This window comes from Cupressus sempervirens, chromosome 10, assembly GCF_028749045.1.
Source record: "Cupressus sempervirens isolate cs-2001-9-10 chromosome 10, ASM2874904v1, whole genome shotgun sequence".
NCBI lineage: Eukaryota > Viridiplantae > Streptophyta > Pinopsida > Cupressales > Cupressaceae > Cupressus > Cupressus sempervirens.
The window spans coordinates 67,741,938-67,760,336 of NC_143127.1; the positions used below are offsets into that span (position 1 = coordinate 67,741,938).

The 18,399-nt window shown below is 36.2% G+C and overlaps 1 protein-coding gene across 2 annotated transcripts in view; it reads left to right on the top strand.

Moving 5' to 3' along the window:
- LOC149532608 (RNA-binding (RRM/RBD/RNP motifs) family protein) overlaps positions 1 to 18,399 on the top strand; it is a 59,626-nt gene that overhangs the window by 38,991 nt on the left and 2,236 nt on the right. The gene's annotated exons all lie outside the window — the stretch shown is intronic.

Below are 18,399 nucleotides of genomic sequence, written 5' to 3' on the forward strand. Positions count from 1 at the left end.
CCTGTTCTTGATACAAATATGAAAATCAAGCATAAAGACATGTGCCTCCGCATCATTGTTGGTACTGGTTGAGGCTGCACAAATTATTTTCTTGCATTAATCCTTACAATATTCCCAGCTCCAAAAAGCCTTTTGTTACCTCGTGCATTTCTGTCATCTTTCAGTTTGAAATATTTAACTTGAGGAGACCACTTCATTATTTTTTTGTTGTAAATCTTGGATTTATCTGCTATTGCCCCTTGATTGTCGGGACGTTTCCATTGGAACCATTTCTAAGCATATCCCTATTCCAAGGCAAAAATTTCATTTTGTTCAATTGTTCAATAGCTTTGGTCATGAGGATTATTTACAACTGTAAATTTGTTAGAAAGTGATTAATCCAAAAAGTATTGCACTCCTTTGTAAGGAGCCTGGTAGTCAAAGAAGGGATGATAATCTATTGAGAAGAGAAAACTGATTTTATTTTTTCAAGTGAAAACTTGAACTATCCATATGATATAAGGAATGTTGATTGCTATTGCTGAGATGGTGATGAACAGAATGCTTTCATTGAGAATCAAAGCTAGTGAGTCAATTTTTTCTACATGTAACTATTGAGGATGCAAGTTGGTTAAGAGACCAAGTATGGGCATTGTTGTGGTCGTTTTGCCACCCATCACACATGCTTGGGACCCCTGTTCGCATGTTTGGAATCTACTGTGTCTTTTCCAGAGGTTCCTACTTTCCTTTTGTGACAAAAACCATGAAGTGCAGTTCGCCATGCAAGGAGCACTAGTCAACCCATCCTGTGGAATGGTCAATGAAGGAGAGCATAGTTTTGGAGTGGTGGAGGAATTTGCTTGCCGTGGACAAAATCCTTGACGGACTTCAACTTGTGCTCTCCACATTTTCCAGAGTGCATTTTTCTTGTTATGAAGGATTTTGTCCAAATCATAGGAATCTAAGACACTCTTTCCAAGAAACTTTTTTTTCCCCTTGAATGTATACCAAGGCACTCCATGGATTTTTCATGATAATTAATGTGAAATATCCAATTGTCTCCGACTTGTCGGGAAAAAATTTTTTTTTTTTCCAAAAAGTCACCCAAGTTTTTGGAAAGTTCGAAAAATTGAAAATTGTGAAAAATTGTTAAAACATGGAAAATGTGAAAATCCAAGATGTCCTAAAAATACGAAAGGGAAGAAAAAAGAAGTTTGGAATCCAAAATCTCGCAAAAATTCAAAATTCTCGAGGATAAAAATCCACAATCTCGCAGAAAATCCCAAGTGTGAAAAATTTCATGAAAAGTTGAAATATTTGGGAAATTTGAGAAAAATCCCAAATTTGAAAAGAAAATCGATCGAAATCAAAAAAGAAAAAGAATGAAATTTCTTCATAAATGGAAAAGTTGAATTTAAAAAAAAGGCAAAAAATATTTTCTTTCAAGGAGATTTTTTGGATTTACATGGAAAATTAAATATTAATTTTATCGATATTTAATTTGGTTGTTTTAAATAATAATCCAAAAAAAAAAAAATTGGGGAAAATTTTGAAAGAAATTTGATTTTTTCATTAAAACATGGAAATTAATTAAATATTGATTTTAATTGATATTTAATTAATAAAAAAATCAAAAATAAAAAATAAAAAATCAAAATGGGATAAATGAATACTTAGTTTCATCTTGAAGATAAAAGCATCAATAATGGCAACTTTTTGAAACAAATAGTAAAAAGTGACAAGTGGCACAAAAGATGGAAACTTTGATGGCTAAGTAAAGCAACTGCCTAATTTTAGCTTATAGCTTTAAAGACATCTTTTTTGAGGGATGATTTATATAAGAAACCCTCTCATTCATTCCTTCTCACACAGGAATTTGAAGAGTAAAGTGAAAATAGGAGTGAAATTCAAAGAGTACGGAGAGAAGATTTTTGGGGAAATTTCTAAAATCATTGAGCAGTTTTTTAGAAATTCGTGACAGAGGATTTTGAATTTTATCAAAAGGGAACCTTTTTAGCGAGTTGTGGAAAATTGCATGTTTCTTGTGGAAATATTGAAAAGAGAATCCCGAGAGGAATGTGGAAATTTTGGCAAAAATCCAAAATGTTTGTCTTTTGGACAAGCTGTATCTTTCTCTGCATAGTCTTATGTGTGGACATTTCCTATTTTGTAGGAAAGAAGAATGACAGAACCTAGAGGAACAAGAGAAACACGTGGACAATTGATAAAGAATGAAAGGAGAGGATTCTATCCTGAATCCAAAATTATGTCAGAGTGGGCAGAAATTCGAGATACAAGCCTCGGCGGCCTCGATTTGAATGATTTTAACTGGAGAATGCTTGGATACAATGACCATCACCCAACACACCTAGCCACAAGAATTGTGAGAAGTGGAATTTTTGCTGTGGCTAGCTTCCCTCCTTTTCAGCATCTAGAATTAATTGTGGAATGTACCAAACACTACAGTCCTAGGGATAGAACCATCAGGGATTCTGAACGAAATATTCTAGCAAATTTTTCTCCGGCATCCATTTTTGAAACGTTTGGGATTCCTTCTCACCCAAGGATGGTCACAAAAACACAAGAGAAAGCATTGAGAATCTACACCTGTGGAGCCCATTTCTGTGAAGAAATAATCAACAAAAGATGGTTGAAAAAGAATAGATTGCATCATTCCAAGATTCCTAAGGAAATAGTATGGCTCGACTTGTAGAGGGAATATAGCGACATGATCATGATGTTGAGTTGCATATTTGGTATGCCTCATTCTTATAGATTTGAATCTTGGATGTGGTATTTTGTTGAGCAAGTGATGGAGGAAGGCGACAAAATAGATTGGGCTGGGCTCATAAGTGATAATTTGAATGAATAGTTGATGAATCTAGAGCATACAAGGAAATTTTACATGAGCTCATATGTCATCTACATGCTAGCACGGAGAATGAATTATGATGGACTACGATGCAAAGGACCGGTTGGAAGCGGAACCCAACACCTCAAAGTCCATGAATGCTACCCGTAGTTTCATTTATATTCAAAGTTTGATTACATGAGGGTTAATGATACATTTGCCATGTGCATAGTAAGAACACTACAAAAGAGGCTACATACGAGATTGTCAGTGGGTGCGATGAAGTTGGTCGAAGATTATGGTGCATGGTTCAATCAGTTTCCCACCTTTTCATACATCCGAGTTCGGGGAATCTCCATGGAGCCATACAAACTTCCCAGGTACCCAACGGACAAGATGGTCTTGTTAGAGCTTACTCGACAACTTATAGCCTATGACAAGATTCAGAAAGGGATGAAGAAGTTGGGATTATAGTTCCAAATTTCCATAGGAGAAGGAAAAATTGAGGTATGCCCATGTCTAAAGGCTACAGAGAGATCATCAGACAAGGTCTACTTCTTCTGTCTTCTGCTTTATCCGAAAAGGAATGATTTTGATCCTTACAACAAGATCTCATGAGTAGGACGATCAAAGTACCAACACAAAGTTCACCTTGAAGACTTTTGGGCAAATGTAGCAGATGAGAATGAGATTAGAAAGAAGACGCATTAAAGATTACTGTTGAACATTATCAAAACATGCAACATATTTAGGGTTCTTGATCAAATGGAGGAGGATCCAAACGTGATGCGAAAGGGATTCAATATAGAAATGATAGCTCAACCATATGATTGGAAGAGGAAAGAAGTTACAAATTTGGAAGCTCTTTCAACGCCAGTCTTGGATTTTACAGAGTGGTGGATTGAGTGTAAGCTTGAAAAATTAGTTGCACTAGCTAATGGATTCACATATAGGTTGCTTGGTCATAGACCACTTAGGGATGAAAGATCAGGACAAATATTTGAAGGGATTGTTGAGGAAAGAGGAACTCCATCTAAGGATGTAGGAACCATGAAAGGAAAAGAGGTACCTCGAGAGAAGCATCCTAGGATTGAGAAAGTCATCCATGAACCTCAAAATAAGAAGCAAAAACATGGAAATGTATAATGGACACCCAGGAATGCTCAAAAGCTGAACCAAGGCTGAAATTATATTAATGCTGCAATCAATTACAAAGAGATGTATTCCAAAGGCCAAACCCTAAGGGAATGACGTCTAGAATGTTACAACAGAGAATGAACGTCCTCTATTGCCAAAAAAAGGAGTGTGATTCACACATCCAAGCTCTTATCAAATGCAAATCATAATCATCCGATACAATAATCCGATGATCAGCAATGAAACTTTCAGCCTTATTTATCCTTCCTTCATCCTTCTGGAAGGAACTAAACATTAATTAATTGCAAGAGCTAGAAGCTTCCTCCTTCCAATAATTAATGTGTTCTCTAGAAATTCCTCCCTGGCAATCATTAATTAAATCACGAGAGGCTTCCGTCCTTCCAATAATTAATACATACCCTAGAAGCTACTCCCTTGTAATTAATAATTAAATTAATTAAATACAAAGTTACCTGACTTTATAAGAAATAAATTTAATTTCTTCTTATCCTCCACTTAGACTTTGGAGAACGTGAGAGCTAAAAGATGGGATCATTACAAAATGCCCCCCTCTTCTCCAAGTCGTACTCCAAGTGTTCAAGAGATAGAAACATTTGAAAGGTAGGATGTAGAGACAAGCATAAGGAGATTTGAGCGAGAAGAAAATTTGGTTAGGCCAATTCATGATAGAGTAAGTATAAATGCCGATTAAAAATCCATGCAAGAAAGAGGGAGAGATCAAGATATCACTTCAGAGGAAAGTCTGGCTACAATCTTACAGCGAGAAATGATTAACGATGGAGATGGTCCACTAGAGGAAGAAACTCTAGCAGTAGCAATATATCTTCCAAATGTTGAAGCCATAGTTCCTGAAGTTACAGTGGATAGTCCAGGAGGTGAAGAGGAGATCGACATTCGAGCAGTCCAAAGGAAAGAGAAATTTGTGATTTCGGGGACCAAAATATACCCATTTTGGAATGGTTAAGGCAACGAATTCAATTGAGTCAACAAAGGGAGGTTGATTTGACAATTGAATTACAGGAAATTTTGGACCGAGCAAATCGATCAGAAGAGCAAGGAAAAGCAAGAAGATATACTAAATTCATTAGAGGAGAATTAGGGTCCAGAATCTTGCAGATTGCGATTCTCACAGTTTACAAAGTCAAAAATCAAATTGCTCTAGACGAATACCATGTTACGAAAATAAAACTTGGTCGGGTCTCCCGAGAGCAAATATTAGAAGAATTTGATGGCTCTACACAGGCTTTGAAGGATAGGCTGAAGAAAGTGGAAGATGGGTACGAAAAATAGAAAAGAGAAATTAGGGCCTTATGTTAGTACATCAATGACTTGCCTCATCCAGTAAGAGAAAAAGGTCCATCATTTGTCCCTGCAACAGGTGTTTCCATTGAAGTGGTAAGTGATATTGATAGAATAAAGCGGACTGCTCGAGGTGCAAAGGTTTGGGTTGAAGGAGTTTAGGAGGAAGCCTTCAAACGTGCAGAAGAATTAGTGCAAGTACACAATAGGGCATTAGCTGCACTCTCCAAGATCCAGTGCATGGAGGAATCATGGGGTGGATGAGCATATTTACCAAGAAGAGGTGATTGCCTTGACATTCAAAATTTGATGGAGACCTCAAAGCAAGAATTGATCGATGGTCAAGTTATCAGCGAGGGGGATGTCTATGATTTTATTCTATGGTACAATGCAGTGATCGTAGCTAAGGAAATGTTTGAGAGCTTCACCAAGGAATCCACTTGATGGAAGAAGGTTGTTGACAACATCAAGCAAGGAATATCCAACGCAGTTGCATCCTCGTTATCAAAAAGATTGGTGGAAGAAGAAATGACAATTGATAATTTGAAAGTCAAGTTACAGGAATTCCTTCAACTAAATGTCTATGAAAGAGATGATTTTGAGAACTTCTCCATCTTCTCGAATACTATGCACACTACTAAGGATGTACTATTAGATTGGGATTAAAGCTTGGGAAAAGCAGAAAGAGCAATTGCAGTTCTAGAATTCAAGCAAGAATTTGCACCAAGCATCAGTACAGAGGAGTTGGAAACAATGTTGGATCGATTCCACGCCTTCAGGTGGATTCAAGGATAGATGCATTTAATGCATAGTGGGTGTTCTTAGTGGTCATTTGTTACACCCCACTCCTTCCTAAACAAGCATGCATAGTGGGCATTTATTACCCACTACAGTAGTGGATTCCTTGTTGCATTAATGTAGATTCCTTTTCTTTTTCCTAACCCTAATTAGAGCTGATGTGGTATGATCTTGGCCATTGGTTATTGTGATCATCGGGGTCACCTGTTGTAATCGAGGACCTATATAAAGGCCTCACCTCTCATTTGTAAGGGGGGGATTTTTATGAGATTGTTGCTATGAGAAACTAAGATAATTAAGTTTTCATTGAAGCTTGGTGATTACTTGATGTCTCTTAGTGCTTGCTTGTTCTCTTAAATTCCTTCAATTAGATTAAGTTTGGCCTAGTTAATGTGTGGTGATTACAATGAAGAATATGATGGTGTATTGATGAATTCCTTTGGTTCATACTTTTGATGTTGTAGTGATTCTAACTTGTTGTGCAAAGTTAGCCTGAACCCTTCATGCATATGCTTAATTTCTATCATTTGTATACATTGTTCTTTATGATGGCGTATGCGGTGGTATGAAAATCTTTGGCATAACCTTTGAAGATTGTACCAATTCACACATAGTTGTAATATAACTTGGCTAAGCGGAGCTCAGTAATTTTAGGAATTTGTCCATTAGAGTACTATTTATTGTCATCACTACCCTTAGGATTAGAATAGAATTCCTAAACCCTATCCTATTTAATTCTTGCATATTTTGTGAAATTTCCAAAAAGTTCTTCATTGCAAAACCTTAAGATAGCTCCCACATCTAGTATGGCTTGAAATGAATCTGAATAAACACGTAAGGCCTCTTGTGATCATCAACAAATCACATCAATCATCGATCTTATCCACAGTCAAGACCTGATATTAAAGGAACCTTGAAGTCATAATATGATCTTCTAGCAATCTTAGCATACATGAGACTTTATTCAAGAGAGGATAAGATATTTCGATATTTTGTTCTACTATTTGGTGGGTCATAAAACACACATCAACTGACATCTTAATTTTTAGGGATTGGATATGTTTTTGTAAGAGATGTATGGTACACCAGTTATCAAAGAGTAAGAGGAAAAGAAGTTTGCAACAATTGAGCCATTGGTAAACAAGGACATGTTTCTTAGAAGTGAATGCAGAGGCAGCCGTTGGACCTTATTCATTAAGATCTGTGCAGCTCTATATTCAAGACAAGCATATGTCTAACCATAGTTCACATGCTTGAAACTAGTGAGCTCAATTTTTTTTTGACTTGGTGAAATCTTGTCATAAACATGACAAAACACTGCAATTTGAAAAAATACATTTGTTTTAAAGAATCATCTAAAAAGTGTATTAAATGAGTCTAGAAAACCATGAGGAAGTGTTTTCTATTATATTTGATTCTTTAATTTATATGAATTACAAAATCTCATTATTATGTGAAGTTGGACATATTAGGTGGTTACTAATTGATAATGCTCATGAAATTATTATGGTTTTCTTTTGGAATTATCATCGTAAATTGCATATCTCTGCAAGTAACAAAATAAGTTTTACAATTTCCTCTTCTTTGTTTTTTGTGAATATGTAATATCCCCATATAGGATACTAAAAAGAAGATAATAATTTCTTCAAACTAGGATACAAATTTGATAACAAAAACTTTTACAACTGGGGCGTAAATGTGGAAATTTGTTTGCATTATAGTAGTTTCAATCCAGTCCTAAATTGCTGATCATATTTCAGTTCAGAACTAAGGAGAATACTTTGTTCCATGGCATTTTAGGGACAGGGATGGGGGATGGCGGCAAGGGATGCATTTCCAAGATGTTTCTAGAGGGTCAAAATAGGGACGACAATATACAAATTTTCTAATATATTATATTTTGAATTTCAAAATATATTGATATATCTTAAACTTTTAATGACAACATTTGGTGAAATCTGTAATGACCCCTAATAGGATCCCACTTGATATTTTAACTTATAATGCATATTTAATTCTTAATTCCTTACTCTTCTCCTAATTACTAAGCCTAAGACAGATGGTAGAATTACTAGATTGCAGAAACAGTCTCCAAGAGGCTCCCTCATGAACAAAGCCCATTTTGGGAATCTTCTCCTCACTGTGACTGAATTACTCTGCCACTCTTCTCATGAACTAAGGGATTAAATAATTGAGTTGGATACAACTATAATATATCTAATTATTAAATCATTTTTATATTTAGATACTTACATGTACACATATGTAGATATCTTATGACTAATTACATTTATTTATTTAATCATTATTTATTACCATTATATAAGAATAATTCCATATTATATATAATGAATTTATTGATCAATTATATTAAAATATCTCATATGACCAAATTAATTCATAAATAACTATCTTATTTTTCTATTAATCATATTGATAAAAGTTTTAAATTTTAAAAACATGAATATAAAAAAATCAACCTTACATACCTTTTGGGAAGGGAAATTCTTTAATGTCTTTACTTTTGCTAATTTGCCACATTGCCTTTTCTACCCAATGATTTTACATTTTATTCTAAGTGCCTCTTTCTTTTTAAATCCCTTCTCCACATCTTTAGGGAGAATAGTTTTTGTCTTCTTCTTATGATATTTGATCCCTAAACTATTTTCTTTTCCTTATATTATATTTTTTCCCCTATTTCTTCTCCTTGATTTCCCCCTACATTTTCTCTTGTATTTCCAATTTATATTGAAGATCATTTACAAACCTTGGGCTCATTCGAGCAATAATATGAGACTTGCAAGCTTATTTGAGCTCCTTATGAGCAACCACACTGGAAACAACAATTGGAAGACCAAGAGTCACAACAACCAATGGAAGACCAAAAGTTACAACCTAGAATTCTACAAAGATATCCCTCTTGAGATTTGAACCAGAGTCTCCACAATGAGAACTCATTGCTTCAACAAACTAAGTTAAACCCCTTAGAGCTCTTGTATTTCTTTACTTTATTTCTAGTTAAATAATTTACTCTCCTAGCATTATACTTGTTTCTTTCTTTTCTCTAAATGATTCTCTCTTCTATTCCTTAACAATATTTATATCTATTAAGATGGCATCTCTTGATGAAAAGATGTATCTCCATCGAATATCTTTTCATTTAATTTGATTTTGTCAAAGTTATTTACTAATTATTTTTCTAATATAAACTGATATTTAATGAATGATAATATATATGATCACCATAATACTGGGCAATAATCTTGGTATAGTCTTTAAGTAATTTAGGGTCCTTGTATGGTAATTTGTAGTTGTTTTACATGTAATTTTTATTCTCTCACAAATAATGTATTTAGCTTTACAATGATATTTGAAGATTAAATTCCATTATCTTTGTATTGGAATAAAGTTCTTTAGATAATTAAATAAATAATTTATATTGATTAAATATTAGATTTACTAAGTTGTTATTTTTTGAAATTACACATAAATTTATTTAATGCTAAAAATGAACAATTATTTAGAGACTTCGTTATTTTATTGTATTTGTTATTTATATATTTACATTTTAGAATCATTATTTATTATTTTGATATTTAATTACTTAACACATGATTATAATCAATATTATTTATTTACATGATTTATTTAATAACAAATACTATTTGTTAATATAAAAATTCATATCAAGAATTTAGTTATCTATTCAAATGTATAATTTAGAACATTTAATACGTGTTAAAGCATATTTTGTATTATATATGGCTCATGACAAAATCAGATAATGTCTTGTCTGAACATAAAATAAGTCCGCAACTCCGACACTTGATGCATGCATGTAACATAGATTCAACTAATAGTCTTAGCTTAGAACCATTAGTTAATGACAAAGCCCATTTGGATTTGTAGCTTTTCTGTCTTAAGAAAAACATCAACTTGTGTAGGGGTTTAAAATGTTCCACAATATTTCAAAGATGAGAACAAGGGGTTGAGAGGGGATGGCAGGGGATGCATTTTTGGGACATTTCCTAGAGTACCAAAAATAGGGGACGTGTCCTCGTGTAACATAGGGAGACTATGATAACACAGGTTCATCATACTTCAGAGATATTAAAGAGATGTAGTGAAAACATTAATTGAACATAAATCTGCCTTAAATCACAAAATACTTCAATGAAACTACTTTGGATACTGCATATGCAAATGCATACAGTTCTGACCTGCAAACCCGTATTGTGAACAATTTTATCTGGGGTTCTTCATTAGGCAAAAACATTTACTCATCTTTGACGGTTAAATCTTCCTTGTGTAGTTATTTCTAACTTGCTGGTGTAGGTCTTACTCTGCAGTAGGCCTCACTTTCTTTCTTGATGTTTTGTGTTTGTCAAATAAGTTTCTATTTTAAATTATAAAAGACAAGTAAAGTTCCTTGGGCCAACTTGGACCAAACCCACATGCAAACGAGGGGTAAAATACAAGGAGACAGGTAGGTCTTACTCCCTAGTAGGCCTCACTATCTTTCTTGATGTTTTTTTTTTCGTCAAAAATAAGTTTCACCTTTCAATTATAAAAGACAAGTAAAATTCCTTGGGTCAACTTGGACCAAATCCACTTGTGGATCGGGGGAAGAACATGAGCAACCATTGAGGGTTGAGTGACTACAGGAGGTGTAGATTGACCTGAGGAAGGAACAAGGGAAGGAATGTGACTAGCCTTGTATTTTGGTAGTCTAAATAGAGTATTAATATGAGGTTGGAGGAGGCAAGAAGGGGTAGGCAAGAAGCAGTCAAGTGACATGCTATCTTGAATGGTGAGTGGTTTGTATTATGAACAATTTTATTTGGTGTGCCACTGTGCTAGTGATTGTTGATGGAGAAATTTGCTGAATGGGTTGTTTTAGATCATTGTGATGACAACAAACATCAGACAACAAGTAAAAGAGAAAAATATGTCATGAGTAAGCTTATTAGTATGATGCTGAAGCAAAGTAGGAGATTGAGTATTGTAATTGTGTTGTTTTGATGAAATATGGATAAATTGGGAATAAGATAGATCTATCAATGTCGAACAAAAGATTTTTCCAATATATCTATAAATCTAAGAGAATGTTTTAACCAAAAATCTTGTGGATGAAATTTGTTTTTGTAAGAATTTGCCTTAGAGCAAAATTCACCCTAGATCAAGGAACTCAGACACAAGGACAAAATAGACCAGAGTATGATCAGAATAACAATATAGTATTCAATTCAATGTACAAGTACATTAGGAGTGCCTATACATAAAGGCCTCTAAGATGCATCTAGAATGCCTAGGAGTTAGCAACATGATAAGTCTTACAACCAAGCACATGTCCACCAAGAGTGGATTATCCTCCATTAAGCATAGGAGTAAGTGCGATGATGAGAGGATAAGCCTACAAAGGTGTAGCACGAAAAATAATGTTGTAGACACCATGTGCTTAATTAAGAGTGCAAATAACTGTGTTGTCTACATGACAATTCAGTTAATTATGCAAACTCCAGTGTTGTAAACACCATGTGTTGAATTAGAGTTGCTTACTTCTATGTTGTCAACATGACAACTCATAAAAGTACGCAAACTCTTAAGTGTCAAATTAATAAATAATTAAATAATGCATTGACCTAAGTAAACTTATGTAAAGTGTAAATAGTGAATATTTATTTACACCAACATCCCCCCTTAAGTGCAACTTAGGGGAATGCACTTAAGCTCACAAATGCATGATGGGTCTTGGCTATGAGGCCATGTTAGGTACCCATGTACAAAAGCAAATGCTCTAATGTGATGCAATGCAATCTCTCATAAAGCGGAGAAAGAGGGAAAACCTCATGGGAAAAACCCTCCTCCAAAAAGAGAGATAGGTACAATAAAGAAGATGAGAGAGAAGAAGACCTCAGATGAGGAAAAGATCCCTCCCAGAAGAAAGAAGAAAGAAGTCAAGGGACTCCCCTTTCTGCAACATCCCTCACCCCTAAGAGATCTCGCAAGTTTGGTGAAGATATCTGCGACTTGCTCTGCTGTAGGACAATACTGTAATGTAATGATCTGCTCTCTGATGTAGTGCATATGAACCCCAATGTGTTTGGTCCGCTGATGCTGAACTGGATGTTCAGAGATCTCAATAGCACTCTGATTGTCACAATGAATGACTGTAGGTTTAGGTAGATCAAATCCAAACTCCTTCAGGATTTGTTGTAACCAAAGAGCCTCTGTGGCTGCATTGATGGCTCCTTGATACTCAGCCTCAATTGAAGAAAGAGCAGTGTTATTTTGCTTCTTACTCTGCTAACAACCGGAACCAAGGTGAAACATGTAACCTGAAGTAGACTTGCGAGAATCAAGGTCCCCTGCATAGTCTGAGTTTGTATATCCAACTAGCTGAATTCCTATACTTGCTGCATAGTGTATCCCATGTGTATGTGTACCCTATATGTAGTGCAAGATGCGCTCGGCGACCTTCCAATGAAGCTCATGTGGCTCTTGCATGAAGCGAGAAACCATGCCAACTGAAAAAGCTATATCAGGGCGTGTATGTGTCAAGTAGATGAGACTCCCACCAACTGTCTATATGATGTAGCATCAACAAGTGGAGTGGTACACTTGGCCTCTAACTTGACCACCTGAAAGAAAGGGAGTAGGAGTAGGCTTGCAGTCACTCATGTGAAATCGAGAAAGCAAGTCAAGAGCATACTTGGGTTGAGAAAGTGTGATCCCTGCTGAAGACTGTGTGATCTCAATACCCAGGAAAAAATGTAGTAAACCCAAGTTTGTCATAGCAAATCTGTCCTGCAAAGAGGTCTTGACACTGACAATGATGGATGAAGTACTTCCTGTAATGATCAAGTCATTTACATAAAGCACGAGTATCAAGTGTGAGTCATCCCTCTGAAGAATGTAGACATTCGAATTAGAATGACACCTAGTGAATCCTATTGAGAGTAAGAAGGAATCCATCTTGGCATGCCAAGCCTGAGGAGCTTGCTTAAAACCATAGAGCTTCTCTGCAAACCATAGTAGAATCCTGTATGAACCCCTGTGGCTGCTCCATATAAATCTCTTTGTGAAGATCACCATTTAAAAAGGCACACTTTACATCTATCTGACGTACAACCCAACCATGAGTTGTGGCAATCACTAGTGTCAAGTGAATGGAGTTCATTTTGGTGACTGGTGCAAAAGTTTCTGTATAGTCAATACCTGGAACTTGTGAGAAACCTTTGGCAACTAGTCTGGCCTTACGCTTATCCACACTTCAATCCATTGCAAATTTGGTTTGATAGATCCACTTACACCGAACCAACTTTCTTCCCTTAGGAAGGGGAACTAAATCCCAAGTGTTGTTTTTCATCAAAGAGTTATATTCTTCCTCTATAGCCTTGTCCCATTTTGGAACCCCTGATGCTTCATTAAATGACTGTGGATCTGAAGCAATGGCAATATAAGCATGTGGAAATGATTTGTGCTATGACCTTGTCCTTCGAGTGTCTGAAGGATTCCCCACAAATGAACCTGCTGAATCAAGGGTTTGCTGTGCCCAACAAGGTTTAGTGGAAGAAGAAGGAATGCCCTCAACTGTTTGTGGACCCTACAAAGGTGGTGTCCTGTGAGTCAAAGTCGAAGGAATCTCATCTTCCGAGTCACTATCATCTCTATTATCACTTTCTGCGAAGGAGGAAGGAGGAGTTGAAGAAGCTAAACTTGGACACATTTCTTCAAAGTGAACACTCATCTCAAAAAAGATTTCATGCGTCTCTAGATCCATGAGTTTGTATGCCTTAAGATGGTCAGGATATCCAACAAATACACAGGGTTTTCTTTGAGGTTCTAATGCCTTTCGCTTTTGTGGAGGTATCCTTGCCCATGTCGGACAACCAAAAACTTTAAAGTGCTTTACACTTGGTTTTTTGCCACACCAAGCCTCAAAAGGTGTACTTCCATCTAAGGCCTTATGGGGACTTCTGTTTTGGATGTAATTGGCACAACACATGGCTTCTGCCCAAAACACTTGATCTAGAGATTTGTGTTGAAGCACACAAGTGGTCATCTCCTTAAGGGTTTTATTCTTTCTTTCAGCGACACCGTTTTGTTGTGGCGTGTAGGCAACTGAATGTTGAAGATCAATACCCTCATGAGTGCAAAAGTCTATAAATCTGGAGTTGACATTTACCTTGCCATTGTCTATTCATAGAATCTTGATGGCATTCCTTGATTGCTTCTCAGCTTGAGCTTTGAAGGTGATAAACTTATCAAATACTTCACTCATATGAGCAAGAAAAAAGACCCAAGTGTAGTGTGAAAAGTCATCAATAAAGGTGAGAACATAGCGAGCCTTACCAAAAGATGGTACTGGAAATGGGCCAGCTACATCACTATGAACCAATTCAAGAACAATAGTAGCCTTCCAAGACTTCCCCTTGTCATATTTCTCTTTGGGATGTTTGCATTCTTCACAACCTGGACATACACCCTCTGAATACTTGACTTGAGATAGACCGATGACCATATCCTTGCTGTTAAGTTGTTGAAGGTAGTGATAATTAAGATGTCCAAATCTCTCATGCCATAGTTTACTTTGTGAATTTGAATGAGTCAACAAGGCAAGGGAAGTGGACTTCGGCACAAAATGAGAAAAAGAGTAAAGTCTTGTCTCATGATTAGCCTTTCCAACCGCCACCATAGAATCATCTTTGAGTTTTTTCACCACAACTGTATCAGGAAGGAACTCCACTATGTTGCCACATTCATAGTGAGTTATTTGGTAGATGGAAAGGTTGGTGCTAAGGTTAGGAACATGAAGAACATCCTTGAAGACACCATTTTCCAACTCAACATTCCCTTTCCCTTCAACTTCCACTTGAGTTTCATTGCCCACATAGATGTAAGGTACATTTGATGGTTTCAAAGAGGAAAAATGCTCCCTTGAAGCACCCATATGATGTGTAGCTCCTGAATCAAGAACCCATTCCTCAGCATTGTTTGTACTTGCTACCAAAGCTTGTCCCTTACCCTTTGAAGTGGTTGAAGATATCTTATCCTTATAGGCATTTGGTACATCAATTTTGTGTTTCCTCATTAGGTTTACCAATTCGTCAATCTGCTTATCCTTATACTCATGTTCATCATGACCATTCTTCTTACAATAGGCACATGTTTTCTTCTCCCTTTTGTTGGAGTTGTTTCCCTTCTGATTATTTTTGGAAAAAGACTTGCTTTGTTGTGAGGAAGGTTGTTGAGTGGGAGAAGATTGATGTGAGGAAGATTGTTGTTTAGAGGAGGATTGTTGTGTGTCATCTTGTGGCTTAGCTTTCCATTGCCTTTGCTTCTTGTTGGAATTTTTACCACTTGAATTCCCTTCATTAGCTACCAAGGCTTTGGTCTTGGAAGACTGGAGAATTCCCATACTAACTAAATTGTCATGTTCTATGACCAGCATTTCTGAAAATTTCTCAAATGAAGGCTTAGTGTAGGCACTACCCATTGTTAATTTGTGAGTATTATAATTGGAAACAAAATGAGCATATTCAGGTGGAAGATGAGTCATTATATGTTTGATCATCTTTCCATCCTTGATGGGTTCACCACAATCCTTAAGTTGTGCCCTACACATGTCTACTTGGGTAAGATAATCTTTGATGGTGTCGAAATTCCTAGGATCGAATTTGAGAAGTTTGTCCTCAATAGTGTAGGCCATATCTTCATCTACGGTCCCAGACTTCTATTGGATTGGTAAGTTTCCTAACATGATATTTGACGGGATCTGAGATATTCTTGAGCAAGGTTCCTAGGGCCATTTCTTGTTTGGATTCCCAGTCTTCTTTTTGAACCTCATTAGCATTAGCAGGAGGTTTCGTTGTTGCATCAGTTACATAACGCAGTAAGCCTTTTTCGACCAATGGTTTCTTTATGTTTTCTTTCCAAGTAGCATAATTATGTGGAGTTAACTTTGAAAAAGAACCCATAACGCAAGAGCACAATATCAAGGAGACACAAAACACAATACACCCCCCCCCCCCCCCCCCCTTTTCACTCAATCAAAAAGTCCCCTCCCCCCGCCGCCCCCCCCAACCCCCAAATGAAAGATTTTGGCACTTTATATGTAGTGCGTTTATAATAGGCCACTTGTCAAAATGGACAAAGTGGGCTTCTGATTTTGCTATTTACAACCTCCTCTTGCAGTTCAAATCTAAAAGTTTATAATGTAGCTCAGAAATACAACAATTTTGAAGCAATATAATGCAAAATAGGACCTATTTCTGAAAGTGGTATTTTTTTCCACAAAAGCCTTTAATTTGATTGCAAATCTGGAAGTAGACGAAAAAAATGCACTTTAAGAAAAAATGGAACTTGATTATGTGTCCAGATGAGCTCATACTAAGCATTTGAGGTTGCAAAAATTAGGATTTGCGACTTGTAGAAAAATTTAGGAACAAAGAGCTCAAACATCCTGCACCAATGTGTAGATCAGAAAATTCTACCCCAAAACAAAAAAAAATTGCTCACAAAAAGGAGTCTGTAGGAGGGAGATATCGCTGTTCGAAAATCATCTTTGTTATTATTTTTCCTGAATCGCTGCCGTCGTGCCTTCAAAAATCAAATGATTCTTAACTTTCACCTTAGATGTCTGATTTTGGTGAAACAAAAGTCGATTTGGGTTTTTTTTGACCTTTTGAATATGATGCCAATATTTGATTAGCACTAGCAAGCTCCAATCTTCCCCTGCAAAAAATCTCTCCTACTGGCTTGATGGCCAAAATTTTTCCGGACAAAATATGCAGATCTGAAAAATAATGCAGAGAAATTGCAGAGACTGAAATAATAAAATATGTAGATCTGAAATTTAAATTCAGAGATCTGAAATGATCATACCAAATTCGTAAATCGGGCCTTCGAGTTCCGGTTTGCAAATTTTTTTTCTTTAGATTTGACTATGGCCTAATATAGGCCTATTTATAGTCAAATTTCACCGATCGACATTCCAGACGCAATGTTAATGTGCTTTGGCTATAAACGCTCCCATTGACTGCAGATGCTCTGGATTTGAATGGGGTCCCTTTGAGAGATGAAGCAACAAGGTCTCCAGTGGCTATGTGAAGAGAATCTCCATCAGCTTTGATACCATGTAAGAATTTGGTATAGCTTTGGTACCATGCAAGAATTTGCCTTAGGGCAAAATTCACCCAAGATCAAGGAACTCAAACACAAGCACAGAATAGACCAGAGTATGATCAGAATAGCAATATAGTATTCAATTCAATGTACAAGTACACTAGGAGTGCATGTATATAAAGGCCTCTAAGATGCATCTAGATTGCTTAGGAGTTAGCATCATGATAAGTCTTACAACAAAGCATATGTCCACCAGGAGTGGATTATCCTCCATTAAGCATAGGAGTAAGTGCGATGATGAGAGGATAAGCCTACAAAGGTGTAGCACGGAAAATAATGTTGTAGACACCATGTGCTTAATTAAGAGTGCAAATAACTGTGTTGTCTACATGACAACTCAGTTAATTATGCAAACTCCAGTGTTTTAGACACCATGTGCTGAATTAGAGTTGTTTACTTTTGTGTTGTCAACATGACAACTCATAAAAGTACGCAAACTCGTAAGTGTCAAACTAATAAATAATTAAATAATGCATTGACCTAAGTAAACTTATGTAAAGTGTAAATAGTGAATACTTATTTACACCAACAGTTTTATATTTCTACTTTTTTGGAGGTTACTGTCCCATTACTGTTTCATATGAAATTTAATAACAAGGACTGTCTTCTGAATCAGTTACTGATACAATACTAGTTAGGACATTTATTATTTGTCAGAAAGCAAGGCAAGTTCAACCAATCTGGGCTACATAGAAACCCTCCTATTCTTTCTGCTGTGTAACTGAAGCCTATCCCTTCATTTTACTTATTGTAGATGCCCTTTTGGCAATGATATCCACCTAACTCCAATACTCCACAGAATTGGAGAAGTTAGTCTGTGATTATGCTAGTTTTGGGAAACCACCCTTTTCATTTATAGAGGGTAAATATAATTACATTCTTCTTCCAGACTGATTTTTTTGTCATGAAATGAGAGAAAAGCCCTTGATACTTGATCCCAAACTAAAGATTTTCGAAGACAGCCAAAACATCCATAAACATTGATAAATTACAGCAAGAGACTGGAAGGCATGGCTGCCAATTCTGATGGTCATGTAGCATCTGAACCTTGACAGGAGGAGGGAACCACAGAATTCAGAGACCAACTGAATGTACTTTTGGTTCCACAAAATTTTCCATTCCATCTC